General features: G+C 39.7%; 1 protein-coding gene and 1 long non-coding RNA gene across 6 annotated transcripts in view; one reads left to right on the forward strand and one right to left on the reverse strand.

Annotated features, from left to right (window-relative positions):
- SGMS1 (sphingomyelin synthase 1) overlaps positions 1-19,161 on the reverse strand; it is a 197,990-nt gene that overhangs the window by 144,993 nt on the left and 33,836 nt on the right. For 3 of the 4 annotated variants that reach the window (XM_045024087.1, XM_045024089.1, XM_045024088.1), the window contains one exon: positions 17,418-17,566. The exons of the other annotated variant lie outside the window; for it this stretch is intronic. The gene's annotated coding sequence lies outside the window, so the exon portion shown is untranslated. The remainder of the gene's footprint in view (positions 1-17,417; positions 17,567-19,161) is intronic. 4 annotated transcript variants of the gene reach the window in all.
- LOC123374295 lies at positions 7,969-14,201 on the forward strand. Of its 2 annotated transcripts, none has more exons than XR_006581060.1 (4): positions 7,969-8,070; positions 10,534-10,645; positions 12,176-12,249; positions 12,943-14,201. It is a non-coding gene; the product is annotated as an uncharacterized LOC123374295 (long non-coding RNA). The 2 variants fall into 2 exon arrangements; XR_006581061.1 differs by lacking the exon at positions 7,969-8,070 and adding an exon at positions 9,509-9,634.

Below are 19,161 nucleotides of genomic sequence, written 5' to 3' on the forward strand. Positions count from 1 at the left end.
TTGCTTCACCCTTACTGTAGGATTGAAGTCTTGTACTCAGTCCCAGCAGACAGCCAGAAGCTCTCTTACTCCCCTAGTCCCTGCCAGCTCTCAGCTGTCCATGGTACTACAGCTCCCTTGGGTGAGCCAGGAGCACCATCTGCATTCCTCTGGCTCCAGCATGGAACTACTCTGCTCTGAACTGCAGTTCCCTTTATATGGGTCTGCAGCCTTTCCCTGATTGGCTGCCTCCTGTGCAGTCTCTCTAGGCCACTTGGAGGATTTAGCTCCACTGCTTCTTTCTGGGACAGGGTTTGGTAAGATCCGGAGGCCTCCAGCAGGGGGCCTCTGAGCCTGATACACTCCATCACAACGTCTACCTAGAACACTGGATCCAACTAAGGAGAAATCAAATTTACAGCTAAGAAAACTAATTTTGCCTTTTTCTTGCATTATATTTGAGTGAATCTAATTCCCACTAAAGTAACACATCAAATTTCCTTGTAAACAACTCATATTAAAGATAGAAAAATCAATGCTAATTCCACTCTCAACTAATATATTAAATGGCATTTAATATTCTACCCAAACATTTTATTCTAAACTCTAAATAAAAGTATTGTTCCTTTTTTCTACTGCAGCATTAGAGGTACTTGGCAAAAATAGTCACATATTATATAAAGTCTCTTTGCCATTTCTCTTAATTATGTCATTGAAGCCTCCCCAACTTCTACCTCAAGGCCAACAAAAAAACACTATACCTTTTCTCCCTCGTAACAATTATTAAACATTTAGGATTTAGAAAGTCTTAGGCCAATATTTCAAATCTGGATGCCTAAACTTATATTCCTAGATCCATATTTAGACACTAAGATAAATGTGGCCTGATTTTTCAGAAGTGTGTCATAAGTCATAATGACATCCGTGGGTGCAGTGTGCACACAGCATGTCTGAAGATTAAGCAACTTCTATTTTAACGCCTTTAAGATTTAGTAGTCTACCCTTAGGCACCAATGGTTTTCAAACATTGGCTTTAATGTTCACAAAATAGGGTTGTACAAGTTTCAGAGATGTAATATTGATGGTAGCTCATAAAGATTACGGATTCTGTAGTTACTTGACAAGTTGGTTCCTTAAATCACAGGACAGTTAAACTTTGTATTTGCAACCATTCTTAATACTCAACTAATGGCTTTATCCCTTATGTACACTCTAAGTGACCTTAGAAAGAACCTCTACAGCTTACTTGCAACTTCTTCTTTCGTATGGGTGGTATAGAGCAGAAACTACAATTTCGCCTGAAATTGATCAAGCCAGATGGCTGTATCAGGAGTGGAAAAATTTATAGCAGTGATGCCTCTTTCATATTTATAAATTGGCAATAGACCATAAAACATATCACCACCTGTCATGGAGAGCTACACGCGCACACCAGGGAGTCCTTGGTTTTCTGTTTGTGCATTAGATGTCCGCTTCTACCGTAGTTGGTTCAGATTTGGTTCAGAGTTGACCAAGATGTCCATGGAAGGTCGAACCTAGGAACCTTCTGAGTAGGATCCAGCACAAGATGCTTATTTTTTAAGACTTGTTTAGCCCATTCTGCTTTCCAAGCACCCTTCTGATCATAGCCTTATTGCATGAGGCTAAGTGAATGTTCCCAGAAAGGCTTGTGGGACTTAAGATGCTGAGGGGGGAAAGGGAGGCACTGTCAAGGTCTTGGTGGATAGGAAGACATCTGTTTTCCTGGATTCTCTGAGCTTCACCAAGTGTTGTAGAAGTTTGGCATATCAACAGGGGAGCAATGTTAGACAAAACAGGTAGCCATGGTGTTGGAGTCAATTTAAAGGTTCCAATGATGCACCTCATTATGCATCACTGTATTCAGCTGGCTGTCAAGTCGCGTGTGGCTGCATCTGCTCCATACCGGTGCACGATATTCAGCTATCGAATATACAAGTGTCATTGCAGATGTTCACAACATTCATGCTGATGCACCCTAGGTTGTACCTGCTAGTTTCTGAATTATGTTGGCTCTCGTTTTTATCTTTCAGCTACCTTCTCAAGGTGATCATGGAAAGTGAGGGTGTGGTCAAGTTTCACTCCGAGGTATTTTACGGTGTAATCGTGTCGCATATTTTTACTAGAGAAAGCTACTTTTGATGTGTTTTTGGCACTCCTATTATCGAGATGAAATGTGCTTGCCGCTTACTATTATTTTTCCAGGTTTTGGTTTGAGTCTAATTTCCAGAAGTATTGTTCTATAATTCGGAGGTCTTCAGTTACCACCTTTTCAAAGAATCATAGAAGATTAGGGTTGGAAGAGACCTCAGGAGGTCATCTAGTCCAACCCCCTGCTCAAAGCAGGACCATCCCCAATTAAATCATCACAGTCAAGGCTTTGTCAAGCCTGACCTTAAAAACCTTTAAGGAAGGAGATTCCAACACCTCCCTAGGTAACCCATTCCAGTGCTTCACCACTCTCCTACTGAAAAAGTTTTTTCCTAATATCCAACCTAAACCTCCCCCACTGCAAATTGAGACCATCACTCCTTGTTCTTTGCCATCAGTTTCATTTATCGCTCCACATAGTGTGGTGACTATTAAAATCACCTGCATAGATGCATGGAATAGGAGTGCTGGGTAGCCCTGGTTTTGGCCATCTTATGCTAGGGGCTTTATAGATGTTGGTAATGTGGCGCTCCCCTACTTTGATGATTGTGGTAAACTCTTCAGTTGGTGGAATAACATTAAAATCACAGGTATCCTTGATGTATATTGCCAAGCCATATTTCAGATGATAATGGCTAGTCATTAGGTTGTATCCGTAGGTAAGGAAGTGCCTAGCCTGTTGGTCACTGCTAACATGGGTCTCTTGCAACATGAGGATGTCAATATTGTGAGTCTTCAGCAGGCTTTCAAGGAACTCACATTTTGCCCATGAGACTCCTTCGACATTAAGTTGCAGGATTCTTGGTCCAAGGTCTATTTGACACATTGTCTGGCCCTAAGGAAGAACTTTAGGATTTGTTGAGTTGTGATGACCAGGAGATCATTGAGCCATTGTTTGGTTGCTGAGTTGATGGCATTTGTTGTGAAATCAAAGGACTTAAAAAAAATTAAAAATAAAACAGAAGGGGATCTTCATAGACCTTACGTTTCAACTCAAAAATATGAAGACTCAAAACAGCTTTTGAAGGTCATCTTAAAAACAGAAATTTTTAAAGATATACTGGCATTTGCTCATTAACAAGTAAACTGAACAGTAGATTTAAGTATTTTTAATTGAATGATGTGTTTACAAATGAACAATTTTTACCTTTTACCTGGCAGGACACTTGTCTGAAGGACTGAGTAACATAGGTACTCCTATACTGGTTAGTGGCCCATCTAGTCTGGCATTCTTTCTCAGGCAGTGGCTTGTACCAGATGTTTCAGAAGAAGGTTCAAGACATTTGTGGCCGACAGCTATGGAATAACCTGCCCAAAAAGCTTCTTCATAATCCCAGTAACTTTTAGTATGGAAACTTATGAATCCCCATCTTTTGCTATAATTAAAATTGACTATATACTCCAACTTTTTTGTTTTCTGAGGCCTGGTCTACAGTTTTTGAGCTAGTATAGCTGGTTTTGGTTAGAGTTGAATGTGATTTTTTTTTTTTAAAAAAACTTAGTTGTACCAGTACAATCCCTACTGTGGAGACAGTTATGCAGGTATGTAAATGCCTTGTAACAGACAGTATTGGCTCATTCTCCTTCCCATATGGGAGTAAGCTATACTGCTTGTAACTGCATCCACACTAGAGGCTGTACCAGTTTAACTTTACTGACGTAGTTTAAAATATACCATTTATGTGTTTAAACAAGCCCTTAGCCAGTTTCTAATCCATGATATTACCTTTCACACAATAGCTACTTAATTTCCTTGTTAGCAGCTGAGGTATTTTAACAAAAGCTTTTGAAAATGCTAGTAAATGTCATCTCGTTCTCCTTTATCCACTATTTTGTGGATATGCTCAAAAAATTCTAATCAGTAAGTGACATGATTTTCTTTTGCAGAAGCTGTGTTGGTTTACCCCATCATCATGTTTAATCAAGGAGTTTTACCATTCAATTTTTTAATGTCAGCCACTTTTCCTGGTGCACAGACTCACTAATTTGCCATTCCCTATTACCTTTGGAGAGAGATAAAAAGCACTTGCTACCATACAGTCCTGTAGTACAGTCGACAGTTTTAATGACGTTGCATATTATCGGCTGCTCGGACACTTCATTCCTAAATCCCTTCAAAACTCTGATATATATCATCCAATCCTAGTTATTTTGTACTATTTTTTGATTTGTTCAAGTACCTCCTCTTTTGACAACAACATCTGTTATTATCTGAAGAGGATAGCTTATTACCATAATCTCTATGGTGATGACTAATGCAAAGAAATCATTTAGCTTTTCTGCAATGTCCTTATCCTCCTCAGTTGCTCCCCTACATCCCCCACAGTCAAGCAGATCCACTAATTCGAGGCTTCCTGCTTTCGATTAATTTAAAATTACTGTTATTTGTTTATGTCTTTAGCTATTTGCTATTTAAATTCCATCTTAACCTTCCTAATTTCCATTTTACATTAGGCTTCTCAAAAGGGTTTGGTTAGGTCTCATTTCTATCATAGGAAGACTGTAGTGGTAGTCTACATTTTCTGATTTCTTCTTCACCTTATTTTAAATTAATACTCAATACAGCAGGCAGCATAGGAAATGCATATGACAAGGGCTAGTTGTCTCCATCTTTCTAATAGGAAAAACAGTTCTCAAAGCACCTCATATGCTGCTGTGGTAAGACTCTGAGCACTGAAAAGTTAGTCATAACATTCTGAAGCCCTCAGAAAGCTGCACTATTACTATGAATTACTGCAATATAATAAGGTGACTCAAACAAGCTTTAACCACTAAAATATCTTAGTTTGACTTTTAATGGTGTCATGTTTCATGATCAATGAACTACATGTGAAACTGCCTGAGAGAAAATGAGTTTGAGCTCAAAAGATGCCATTCTACACACAAAATTAATATACTGAATTCTCAATAAAGAAATCATGCTGGTTAAAATGTATTGCCTACTTACAATTGAGACTATTGCCCATGTGACTATTTTCAGTTAGGAGAGTCACAAGACAATGAGCACACTAAAATATACTCGCCTCACTAAGCCACTTACATAGGCCAGTCAAATATTGTTGGGTTTTTTTATAACACAGAACAGCTCCAACTGAATAATTAATGAACTTGTAAGTCATGCCTCACAGATCATGCTATATAAGGAAACATTTTAAAAGGTGAAAACTGCAAATGACTCCATGAACTGAAAAACTAGTTCAACATTCACAACCTTGAAACACTCAATTTGATCCTCAGAGCAAAAGAGCACCCTTAATAGTAAGAGGGGATGTACGTTTCAGAGGTCCATGGAGGCACAAGCCTATACATTTGGTTTTAAAAGACTTGATGAAATCAGACCTTGAATTTAGCCAGTATTTCACTATTATCTTATGTAATATTTTTGCTATACACCATTTCAAAATATTGTAGTATATTTCCAAATTACTACTGAATTTTTCACCAAATAACTTTTCATTTACAATATGAGGTCCACTTTTACCACAGCAACTACATGACAAGAAAGCACACCTACAGAATTCCAAAGAAATAGTGGGTATTTAACCACTCCAAGTTTGGGTTTAGGAATCTTATTATTTGTATTGCTTTATCTCTTCATTTTCAGTTGAACCATATCTACCTTATGCCCCATCACCTGGAGAGAAGTGGGAGGCTGTTTGGGACTGTGAAATAAGCACATAGTTGTAGCAGAAACACCAGCTTATTAGCAGTGAAATGGTTAACAATGTTGCTATGTAAACTGTCATTGTTATGGTTCAGATTTAATACTCCATTTATATGACTGGAGCAGTTCACACATCAGCTTTTTTCCCCAAGCTGTCTAGAAACTCATGAAGATATCACATCAGTTTAAATTGGGCTCTCTCATTTTCAAGGTGTGTTGTGACTATAAGGACTAGAAACGTATAGAAACTCTACCCTAACAAGTTGAGGCTTGTAAAAATAATTCGTATTTTAAAATAAAAGCTGGAGTTAAAAAAAAATCAGTAATTTCTCTGAATTACAGAGAAACTGAAAATTTCTACTTTACTTCTACTTAACTTCGCTGAAACACTTAACATTTACTAATCTGTAGCAAATTGTAACTAGTTAGAAAGTTTGTCCCGAATTACTGTATCTTCCTAATCCACCTCTTTCCAGTACAGATTTTGGTAGGTACTATCTTGTATATAGGTATATAACTAAAAGTACACTTTCTATGTCGTGCATGAAGACCTCCAGTCTTCAGCACTGCTTGTCTGCAGTGGCCTTAATTAGTTCTCTGATTTGTCTAATATACAGATGAAAGGTCTAAGCATCTTTTTAAAAAACTGATGCAGCAGTTATACAATTTCTTCTCTGTTTACAAGAGGGTGTCCCTATGAGGAACAGTGACAGAAAGTGTCATTTCATGTGGCTTTCCTTGAAAGATCTGGAAAGTAGGCTGCTGCCAAAGTTCTCTGATAGGCGAATTAATGTTTTCTATTTCATCAAAAACAGCTGAAGATGACACTCAACTCCAGTGAACATGACAGGACTTTGACAGCTGCAGGAAGGGCCTCTAGTGGGATGTCAGAGAAGTGACTCTTTAGACAGGTTAGAGACAGGAAGTCATTTAAATCTGGAAATTGACAACCAGTCATGAAGGCTCAAAGTTTAAATCCAGTTCATACTACAATGACTTCGAGACATATGCTTTCTTTTGGGCACTGACAGCCTGAGATTCCCCCTGAGGAAGAGGGAATTAAGATATAAGGAATCCAGCTTAGATACACGAGAAATCTCCAACTTACATGGGAATGGTCTGCCCCTACACACAAGCCCACATAAAAAAAATTCAGTTTCCTTTATACTGAAATTCAGCTTTTAAAATATGATTAAATACTTTGTGTTTTAGGCATATGCCTTAATAAGAACCTCACCGTCTCTTTTGCTAATGACATAGCACTAGTTATCAAATCGATGAACAACCCAGTTGCTGTACTTAAAGCCCTGGAAAGCTCAGCATCAAAAGTCAGCCTAAAAATTAATTGGGGTAAAACCAAAACTCTTCCAGTCAGTGATTTCAAACACACGGAGGGCTCTAGCATCTTAGCAGGCAACCACCCAGCCAAGATTGGTGGTGAATTCACCTGCTGCGGATCTGTTGTCGATAACAACAACAGCGTCAAGAAAGAACTTGAAGCCCATAGTGCAAAAGCATGCTCAGTAATGGGGCACCTCATCAAGAATGTCTTTTGCAAACTGAACTATCTGGTAGTAGAGACTCAAACTACAGATATACAGTGGTGGTCAGTATTCTGATCTATGGAACATGGCCTCTCACTGTCAAGATTGAAAAGATGTTGGACATCATCCCGATGAAGCATCACCAAATGAACAAAAACATCAAACCAGTATGAATTCAAGTACAGATCTATTTTCTAACTTAACAGGTCCTGTGCTTTCAAATGGTTGCCCTACGCTCTCCAAGGTGGCATCGTCATATACCTACCAACTTCCCTGCAAAAATCACTTTTGACTTCGACCCAATAAAAGCAGGCTGGGGAAAAAAATCCGGAAGACCTAAAGCACAAAGGTTGGATGGAGCCAGACACCAGTCCCTCACAGGCCTCTAATCCCGGAATATACCAGATTTGGCTAGGGACACAATATCATGGAAGCACATCATGCATTTAGTGGCCTCTATGCTGTCCAAAAGCATGAGAACAAACCTAATCTAACCTTTGCCCAATAGGCCTCTTCTATCTGGGGGAAATTTACAAAAAAAACACAGTGATGATGTCAGAATAATGGCAGCCATTGTGTACACAAAGTTCTAGCAGCCAGACCCATTTTTACCTCCATTTGAATTGAAGTTGCTCATAAGGCAGAGTAATAGAAAAGGTAATAAAAAGTGATCCAAGTCAACAGAGTTGTCAGGTGAACCAATGAGAATTTTTGGTAAGTTTTTCCTGTGCAGGCAGCCGCTTCACAGTGCTTTCCATTTGAGGATCTCCTAGGTTAATATAAACATTAGTTAACTTAGCCTTTCCATTGATTTCTGTGAGCACTGGATCGGGCCTTATATGAGGTTAACACTTTTTCTATCTTAGGTACTTATATGGCCCCTACTACTATGTATCTGGGAGTTTCATACACTCTTTAACGTATTTGTCTGCACAACAACCCTGTGAGATGTGTAAGAGCTATTATTCCCATTTCACAGATGGGGAACAGAAAGACAGAGAATAAAGTGGCTTGCTCAGGGTCATACAGGAAGTCTGTGGTGAAATAGGATCTGACCCTGGGTCTCCCAAATCCCAGGCTACAACTCTAATTTCTCTCGCTCAGATTTCAGGAAAAATGGTCCACTGGTTCAAGTGCTGTTATGGTCAGAAAGAATTCTTAATCAAGAAGCCCACTGTGTATATTGTGTATATCTGCTTCCATTACTGGCCTAAAAAACCCTAACATTTTGTATGATAACACTGCAGAATCAATACAGCTATGGGAGAGTGAGCAGGGCTTTTCTGGCTAGCAAATCACCAACATTATTAAACTCCGATGATGAGAACAAATACAGCTTGACTTTCAAATCCCAGGTTGAGTTCACAAGAGTAGCAGTTAAAAGCCATTTTGTTTGTAAGAAAGTAAAATATGCACAAACGTTTCCCCGCAATGCCAATTTAGCATCACTTTCAGAGTAGAATCACTCTTTAATCTAGCTGTTCATACTGTTTTGTGCCCATTCCAAACACAGAATGATTTATATCTTCAGTTACCTCATCCCCCCCTTTTAGTAACAACTGAATTAAGTATTCCTAGAAATATAAAAGCAGCAGATATTTGCAACTGGGAAAGGATTTCTACTAACCAGACCAAAATGGTTGCTCTCAACCTCTGCTCCTAGGTGGCCAGAATCTAGCCAGTGCCTCCTCCCATTTACCAATACAGGAGGGGCAGAGTGGCCATGACTCCAACAGTGATTCGCAGCCCATGGTTGAAAACTCATTTTAGAGCAATTATTTTAGGCTGCAGATTTTGGCAGGCATCATAATGGTTTGTGTGATTTTCGTATTTTTTAAGTTCTCTCCATAAAGATTAGAAACTTTAGAAAGTCCACACTGTCTCACAGGTGTGATGTGTAATTTGTAAAGTTGTGTGTAAAAAAGCCAAAAATGGGGGCTCTTGGTTCCATGTGCTGTGCTGTAGTGAGCAATATTGCTGTTTATACATATTCCCTTAAATTTGTGCACACAGCTATCCCCCAGCTGGAGGTATAACCACCTCTTTATTACGCCTTATAGCTGTTACTCCCACCTTCTCTGATTAACTGTCACATTCCAACTGCCACAGAACCTTTGGACTCCAACATTCCATCTGGTTCTCAGTGGCCCAGTGATGACTGAACCGGGTGATAATCTAAACAAAAAGAATTCTCAGCCATCCTTGTAGCCGTTTCTATCTCTTCGTATTGACTCAGACATTCTAAGCTTCATAGTGACACAAACAGAGTGACAATCCTGTAAGATCTGTGCTCCTTACAGCTGGTGGGGATTGTGAGGTGTAAGCTGTGGTGAAGGACTGTGTGTGTGTTAGGGGTAAATTGTGTGTTCTGGTTGTATTGCTGTGTGGGTGGTTCTGAAGAACTAAGGAAGCTGGGCCAAGTAATACACCATCTGTGAACGCTCCTTCATACAACCAATGAAACTGTCACATACAAATTAGCTGCAGAGCAAGGGTAATAATAATATATGGAGATATTCCTATCTCATAAAACTGGAAGGGACCCTGAAAGGCCATCGAGTCCAGCCTCCTGCCTTCACTAGCAGGACCAAGTACTGATTTTGCCCCAGATCCCTAAGTGGCCCCCTCAAGGATTGAACTCATAACCCTGAGTTTAGCAGGCCAGTGCTCAAACCACTGAGCTATCCCTCCCCTAAAGGAGTGGTGCTTGCTTAAGCTACCTCTTTATCACAATAGTCTAGGACTCTTGGCACAGCAATAGATATATGCCCCACTGCCACTGTACACAGCACTGGTGTAATCTGTAAAGTCAAAATGGCTAAGAAGTTAAAAACTGGACAGTAACAGACCATGAAAGCCAGTGATGATTCAGCCTGGTGCTATTCTGTACAACGAGAATTCTCAATCACACTTGTAGCTGCTTCTGTAGCTTCACACGGATTCTACAGATATAAAAGGTTTCAGAATGACACACACAAGGACTTTCCTGGAATTATGTTACACAGATGAGTAAAAAAAGGGGAGGAAAAAGGAGGGTGCTTACAACCTACAGGTTGAAAAACCTTAAACTACTGGCTTTCTTCCCCTATGTAGGAGAAGGGAACATCTTATTTCTTCAAATCTTATAAATGCCAATATGGAACATCAAATGAAAATTAAACTTTATTTTCCCTGCAGATCAGCCATTACAGGGCTACCAATTCAGATGAAGACTCTTCTCCTTGATTTGTGTCCTATGTGGATTAGATTTAAACATGCTTTGATTTAAACAACTTTGACCTTTACTACTGTAAGTTATTTATCTGTATGATGGGGGGGTTGTTTTGGTTTGGTTTTCTGTTTGTTTTTTGGCTATTTAAAGTGTGAAAAAAAGAGAACAGGTTTAGGAAAAAAATAACTCAATTATCCCAAAGCATCACAAAAGGCCATTTAACATAGCACCATTGTTGCTAGCAGAGCTCAACAAGTGTCCAAAAACACAACAGACATTACATTTCCTTTTGACTGTAACAGTCTTTCCCATAGAAAAAAACAACAGGGCAGCAAAATTCCCAGCTGGAGAACAACAAACTAAGGATCCATTCACAGCATTGTCTGAACTGATAAATGATAATGCTACTGTCTAATAAGATGGAAACGCACAGCTGCTATCTCATAAAATGCCCTCTCTTAAACTAGGATTAACAGATCCACTTGCAGAAAGCATTTCTATTAGACTTTGTTCATCAGTTCTTAATATATTTCTCCACAAAAGAATCTCATCTTAACAAATGCCAAGTCACTTTTCTTCAGACATCGGTAACCTGATTTTCCTCCTGGACATCCAGCAAAGTTCAGTAATATATTTTGTGGATTAACTGTGAGAAACTGATGACTTCCCCCCCCCCCCCCCCCCACAAAGAGATTACAAACCAGAAGGGACCATAGTGATCATCCAGTCTGACTTCCTGAGGAACACAATCCTTAGAACTTCCCTGAAATAATTCCTGTTTGAACTAGAAATAAACAGGTGACAGCATTTAAAATTGTATTTATTAAAAATTCTGAAGCAATTTATTCTTTAAACACAAAAATAACGGTGTTGGTCCTACTGTCCAGGTCAAATTAAAATTCTGGTAATTACATTCTGCCCATCTGTGTTACCCGAACATTTTCAACTTGATACAGCATTCTGTTTCAGTTCTTGTCCTAAACTGATGTGCTATGGTATATAACACCCTGTTCACATTACAACCTAGCAATGGCCACATTCCAAAGGGCCACTATAATCAGTTTATATAGTATGCTATGCATTTTATTCATTCAAGAAGATCCCAAGTGCTATGCAAGGGTTTAAGACAGAGAATGGATATTTCAGCAATGTGTGTAATAAAGAATTAAAATTTGATCATCAGACACAAATTAATCTAGTGAAGAACTGGCACAGCTTTGTTACAGGTTTTGTAATTGAGGATAGAGAGAGAGGAAGGGAGCAGGAAGAGGAAAGAAGGGGAAGAGGAATAAGTCACCTGTCTAGCCACAACGAATAGTTTGGGGGTTGTAGGGATCATGGTAAGGTGAGTTTTAAGGATGGATGTGGAGGAGGTTAAAGTAATAGGTATCTTAATTTTATCTAGGATTTTTCCCATGCATGAGGGCCAGACTAGGAGAAAGCATGGAGGTGTTTAGGAGGGAAGCTGAATGGTGGACTGTAGAGGCTGGGAATACTGGCAGAGCAAAGGCAGGGATCAACCTCACAATAGGTTACTACCTCATCTAGGGCTGGACTAAGTTATGAAGCATTTTAAAGCTGAAGCAAGAGAGCTTGTATCTGATGCAGGTGAAAGGAGAGCCGATGTAGGAAGAGTGGGATGGATTACCACAGCTCCTCCAGGATGTAAAAAATAGTGGATGGTAAGGCAACACAACCAGGTTATAAGCCCCCGAGAGAAATATCACCGCCAGGGGAGTCTTGCATATTCTGGTTCAAACTGGATTCTCTAGTGGCCAACAGACCAAAGAAGGATTTTTGGATAAATAGCCTGAGTTTCAACTGATTCAGGGCCTTCTTTCTGATCCAGCATTCAGACAGGATTTCTGTCCAAGGGTGGGGAGGAGCCTACAATCTTTGCGGAAGGGTTGGAAGAACTTGACCTACTAGAGCCCCACAGTATTTATAGGTGACCTATGGTAAGCTTTTAACATGTGTATAAGAACTTGTATTTTTTTATGTTTTCACTGTAATGCTTTTACCTTAAGAAAAAATGTGCTTGTTCAGAAGAATCTGTGTAATAACTTATAACTGTGGGCAATATAGTTATTATAGCCTTTGGAGAGAAAGCAAAGTACAGGCACTGGCCTAATTAGGTAGTGTGTAAATCCAGGGAGCTGTGCAGTCTTAAAACTCCTGGTCAGGACAGAGTAAGATGCAAGTCTCTGCCCAGGAGAGGTGATGGCTGGGAGCAGGAAACCTTTAAATGGGTGTCCTCAAGGGACCAAGGAAAGGGAATACAGGTGCAGCTACCCTCTGACAGCCTATTTTATTATTTTTAAAGATATGTTGTCTCTGAAATGCTTTGGCTCTAAATAAATAATGCTTTGCTTTAGGAGGCTGTTTGATTATTGATTACATGATCATTGCCCGAAAGAGAACAGAATAGCAGGGTCTGGACATAAGTCAAACTTGCTGAGGTGATCACAGTTGATACACAGAACACTACAACCTGCCACCTCATCTGAGCGTGGGAGAATTGGATGATTCCATCCCAAGAGGAAGGCGACAGTCTGAGGGCTGAGACCTAGAGGGCGTGCACATGGAAAACACCAGGAGGAGTCAGAGGTACAGTCTGCCTGGGAATTAACAGCATGTTCAATAAATCTGAAGATGAATGGAAGGAAAAGGGATTGGGTGATTATTTGAAAGAAAGGATCAAGAGTGGGTTGTTTTAAACTAGAGAAGACCAAAGCATGTCTGTACTGGGAGGGAAAGGAACCAGGTGAGAGCGAGAGGCTGACAAGAAGAAAGAGAGGCGGTTAGAGCTCAGCAGGAGAAAGAGAAATTAGCAAACAAGAAGGATGGGTCACTTGGTCTCTTCTATTCAGTTTGTCTTTTCTGTCCTCTCCCAACAAAGGATGAAATGTTCCGGGGCTGCTCAGAGATCCTGACAGAAAGACTAGTATGAAACTGTTTGTGTCACTCTGGTGTTATAGAGGAAGGATAGTGTGCTGCAGCAGTACAGGCACAATCCTTCTATGTGAGAGTTTACCAAGAAGTGGTTTCTGTACTCATATGGAGCAAGAAACTTTCCTACACTCCTGAACTTAATTTAACTCTGAGTAATGAAATTTAATCTTCGTATACACAAACACACATCTTAAACATTCATATCCATCCCAAAAGCAACAAAGTAACACACACATCATGTGAAACTATTACAGAAAAAATGTTCTCTGAAGACCAGAGTTTTAAACACTAAAACCATCGTCAGTGACAAGGAGCTTAGTATTCTGCACTGGACATTTTCCAACATAAGACCTATAATTTGGTACAACTTAAATTAGCCATCCGGGTCCTATGAAGTCAGACGACAGAAATATCAAGGATGTTACAGTTCCAGGAGCATCAAGAGGGGCCCTGTTTCTAGAGTTCAAAGCTTTCCCATTTAGTGGTGTCTCCTTCCCTGACCCATTCTACCACCGACTACAGTTTGTCCAGAGCACAATCCCTTAAACCCCAATCAAGGTATTTGCTCTGATTCAAGTGAAATTGCAGAGGCACGAAACAGAGAAACCAGGAATGAGGAGGAGTGAGGGAAGCAACATGGGGGCACTTTCTTACCAAATACCAGGGCACTCATTTATACAAAACCAACACCCTTGAGTCTCTCCTCTGAATACGCTGCTCCTGCAGTATGATAATTAAACACATTTTTCTGTAAGATTGAGTGGCCCCTCAGTTATTCAGATCTTCTTCAGTTTGGTAAGATGCAAAGGAGAAATGCTCTTTTTCTGTCTACAGTCCTTCTTGGGGCTTAATTTCCTGCAACTCTGCCAATGAATTTAAGCAATGCCCAACCACAGCTAGACCCACCAGTCACACTCTTCCATGAGCAGTCAAATTAGCCACTACCCTCCATCCCCAACACTATCATTTTAAAACATATTAGCAAAATAAACAAGGGGACAAAAAGCTTGTCCTCTTCTAAAGTAATGATGTGGAAATAATTTTCTGCTACTGCAGTAGCTCTACCATATATATTTGCAGCAAAATACTACTAAATAATACACTTTTGAAATTAAAGAAAAATGCCAGAAAAATTTCACTGGATGGCCAGCACTGGAACAATGAAATACCTTTCACCATATTTCTTTCACTACTGTAAAAGCTTGCTAAGACATGATACAAGCTATTTCTCTGTAGAACATTCAGATCTATACAATGAAGCTTTAGTTTGTGCTGTCTCCAAAATTTGCCTACTTCTCTACTTCTGACTTCAACTGGAGTAGACCTGGGGCAGTTAAGACGACTTAATAAGCAGACACTGCAACAGAAGCCCCTCCCCCCCACTTTTTTTTTTTTGCCTGTTACAAAAAGTAGTTGAAGGAATCTTTACTATGAAACAGATTCTTTAAGAAGTGCTTAGCCTTCCTAGGAGGAAAGCAAACTAATTCCAAAGAGAAACACCCTGACAAACTATACAAGAACCTAAAGCTACTTACAGTACTTGTACCATGTAGCTGAGGTACGTTTAACAGAAAAAAAAACAAGGCTCTCAAGGATTTGAACCCCACAGTTTAAAAACTTTTTAAACATCAGTTTACTTCTGATACTGGCAAACAGTCATGTACACCTTTCCTATGAAAAGGTGCTTGGATCAGACTGCTTATACAGTATTTACAGTTTCACTTTTTCTTTAAAAAGATCAATTGCTTTATACAGCACACAAAAAAGGAAATATATTCCATTGGAATAGTACTGAAACGCTAAGCAATCAAAAATCCATCACATGACACTAAAAACTACATTTTAGCTTTCCATTTTTCTTTACACAAGGGAAAAAATGGTTACACAAAACAGAATAGGCATTCCAATGTAATACAGAGACTGCAGAAAACCAACATATCAAAATACCTGCAGTGTTTCCTGAAGCATTTCCAGTGAAAAGCCTAATGATGTATTTTAAGTTGTGGGCTTCAGTGTGCAATGAAAAAAAGAGAGTGAACACAATTAAGTCTTCTGAACTCCAGGGAGGTTTGGTCTATTTTAAAAGGCCACATTCCCATCTCCACCCTCTGCAAACACTCCTGAAATAAAATAGCCCACACCTGAAAAGCAATCTCACCTCCTTCATATATCAAAAAAGGGTTTGCAAATAGGTCAGCACATAATGTACAAAACTGAAACAGAAAATTAATCACATCTATGAAATCTATTTAAATTTTAGTGAGTTTCGGCCTCAAAGTGTGCCAAACTGACAACCATACAGACTGTAGTCCTATCTGAAAATCAGTACAGCATGAACAGCAGGACAAATTTCCCTACACCATTCCCAACCTTGAGCGGGATACTCCACCTCAGGAAATTGAAGAGTAGCTTAATCTCCATGGCCACTCAGTTCCTTCTGCTGAGAATTCAAAGAGTAGCTGTGACACGAATACCGTCTAGTTTGACAGAGATCCCCAGCTCAGTTCACACAGACCAAAAGCCATTGTAATTAACTACTTTATCATCACCAAACTTGTCTTGTCTCAAGCTCCCAATTTAGGAGGTGTACTATATTACAGTGTATTACCACTCCCTTAATCTAGTCATTCACTAGATGTTTTTACACCATATTTACTTCCATAATATCTATTCTGCTCAGTTCCATTTGTAACCTCTAAGGACCACACTAAATAAAGATATATATAACATCCTCAGAAAAGTTATAGCAACCTCTCCTCCCCTAAACATAAATATAGAAGCTTTGCATGAAAAAGAACTACACACCAGTATAAACTAGTTACTGTTCTGAGCACGGATGAGTGTAGATCAGGAGTCGGCAACCTCTGGCACGCAGCTCGCCAGGGTAAGCACCCTGGCAGGCCAGACCAGTTTGTTTACCTGCCGCATCGGCAGGTTTGGCTGGCCGCGGTTCTCCGTCCCAAGCCAATGGGGACGGTGGGAAGCGGCGCGGGCGAGGGATGTGCTGGTCGCAGCTTCCCACCACCCCCATTGGCCTGGGATGGCAAACCAAGGCAAATGGGAGCCGCGGTCGGCTGAAACTGCCGACGCGGCAGGTAAACAAACTGGCCCGGCCCGCCAGGGTACTTACCTGCGCATGCCAGAGGTTGCCGACCCTTAGATCCTAGCAAAAAAGAACAAATACATTCAAGGTCAAGTTTTGTGGATACAGGAGTTTCCAGTTAGCTCTATTTCTAGAGCTGTGCAAGTAACTTCTCACAATATGACCTGGCTAAAAGAGGAAAACACAATTTCCAGTTACTGAAACAAAGTTATGCCTCACAGTGGAAGTGCTGCTGGTCAAAGTTTCTATTTAGTTTGTCAAGTCATTTGGTCTCCGCTTGCTTATGAATAATGTGTATATATGAGATATACAAAGTTATAATTAGGACTGTCAAGCGATTAAAAAAATTCATCACAATTAATCGCAGTTTTAATCACACTGCTAAACAATAATAAAATACCTTTTATTTAAATATTTTGGATATTTTCTACATTTTCAAATATATTGATTTCAATTACGACACAGAATATAAAGTGTACCATGCTCACTTTGTATTATTTTTTATTACAAACATTTGCACTATAAAAAAAAGAAACAGAAATAGTATTTCAGTTCACCTCATAGAAATATTGTAGTGTAATCTCTTTATCATTAAAGTTGAACTTACATTAAAAAAATCTACTTTTGTAAGTGAACTCAAAAATAAAACAATGTAATATTTTAGAATCTACAAATCCACTCAGTCCTACTTCTAGTTCCTCCTTTAGAGGAATCTTGGGGCACAGCACAGGGAGGAGAGGTCGGTTCCCAAAGTGAGGGGCTGACTGGAGGCAATGGTGGGTTCAAGATCCCTACCTCTCCGCCGGTGCCGGGATGGGAGCCACTTCCTCTTCTCTCCTCTCCTTCTTCTCTTCCCACCCTCCAGAAGCAGATTGGGTTACTGCATCTGACCGGACACTGTCAGTTTCCTCCGCAGCCCATGCCTCCCTCCGACCAGATGTATGCTATTAACGCAGTTAAAAAAATTATCGCATTAATTTTTTCAGTTAATTGCATTCATTAACTGCAATTAATTGATAGCCCTAGATATAACAAATATTTCAATGGGAAAAGGGCAAAGAGGGATAGGAATGGAATAAAAGAGAGAGACAGAGAGAGAGACTCGTACCTACCAATTTCCATCCCAAATTCTCTCCCAAAGTGACTGAAATTTGATCACAAATTAAATAGTGAAATTTAAGCTATATTGGCAATACTTTAAAGCTCACTTTTAGCTTCTGTACTCACACTAGGAGAATTTATGCTGCCACAATGATGTCAGTTTTACGCGTTGCTCTTCCTCAGAGTCACAAGCTGTTTATAAAATGTCCCTGTTATGCCAGTGTTTAGTGTGAAAGTAGTGTGATTAAACAAGCTGTGAAGGGGAGAGGAGAGAAGAATAAGATAGTTTGATCAGGTAAATAAAGATCTCCAGTCTGAAGTACTGTGACTTGGGGGTGCTTGAGAAGCTGGGAAACTATAGGGCTTGAAAGCTGAGAGAAGAAAATGAAATAAAACTCTTGTAGCTATGAGTATGGAGGCCTAAAACAGGGTGCCCAACCCATGGCCCACGAGACCATTTAATAAGCCCTGTGTCCTGCTTCAACACAATATATTAACAGCCAATTCATTAGCATTTGTAATCATGTTTACATCACTTTAGTTTACACAATACTGTACACAGAAACAACCTATCTACTTATGAAACAAGATCAACTTAAAACATAAATCAGTACAGGTGACTTTAAATCTTATTAAAATTTGTAGAATCTGTTTGACCCACACAAGGTTGTGCTTAGGTTTACGTGGCCCTCCTGTAATAAGGTGGGGCATCGCTGACCTAAGACATTCATGAAAGAACTTGAGGGAACTCTGGGGAGGAGCTACGAGTCCGAGACTTAAGAGGAATGATTGCAATACTAAGAAAGACTTTGTTTTGTTATAAATTTCTGGACCTGAAACTTATGCAACATTTTAACTTAAGGCTCGTGTAAAGTTAGCTTGCAACATTAACTTTTGGGACATCCTCAGTATCTTCCTTTTATCTTTATAGAGTCACTATCTATTTGGAAAAAAACTCACATTTGTCTGAAAGGTTTGTACCTTCTGTACTTGACCTATGATTACTATAACTCAGAAATTAACAAAAAGATTTCTTTTTTTTCCATCTTGTTTGTTCTGCATATTTAACAATACTTTAGAGCTTACCCAGAGCTCTTCAGGTTTGATAAAGCTTGTCTCCCTCACGAATAAAAGTTGGTCCAATAAACGATATTACCTCAGCCACCTTGTCTCTCTAGGTATGCCTAAACTACAATTAAAAACTCATGGCTGACCCATGGGTCACTTGGGCTCATGGGGCTCACTTGGGTGAAGGGACTATTTAATTGCAAAGTTGACATTCAGACTTGGGCTGCAGCCCAAGCTCTAGGACCCTGAGAAATGGGAAGATCCCAGGGCTTGGGCTGCAGTCCGAGCCTGAATATCTTCACTGCAATTCAACAGACCCAGTCCCACAAGCCAAGTCAGCTGGCACAGGTCAGCTGAGGGTGTCTAATTG

Source organism: Mauremys mutica, chromosome 7 (assembly GCF_020497125.1).
Source record: "Mauremys mutica isolate MM-2020 ecotype Southern chromosome 7, ASM2049712v1, whole genome shotgun sequence".
Classification (NCBI taxonomy): Eukaryota; Metazoa; Chordata; order Testudines; family Geoemydidae; genus Mauremys; species Mauremys mutica.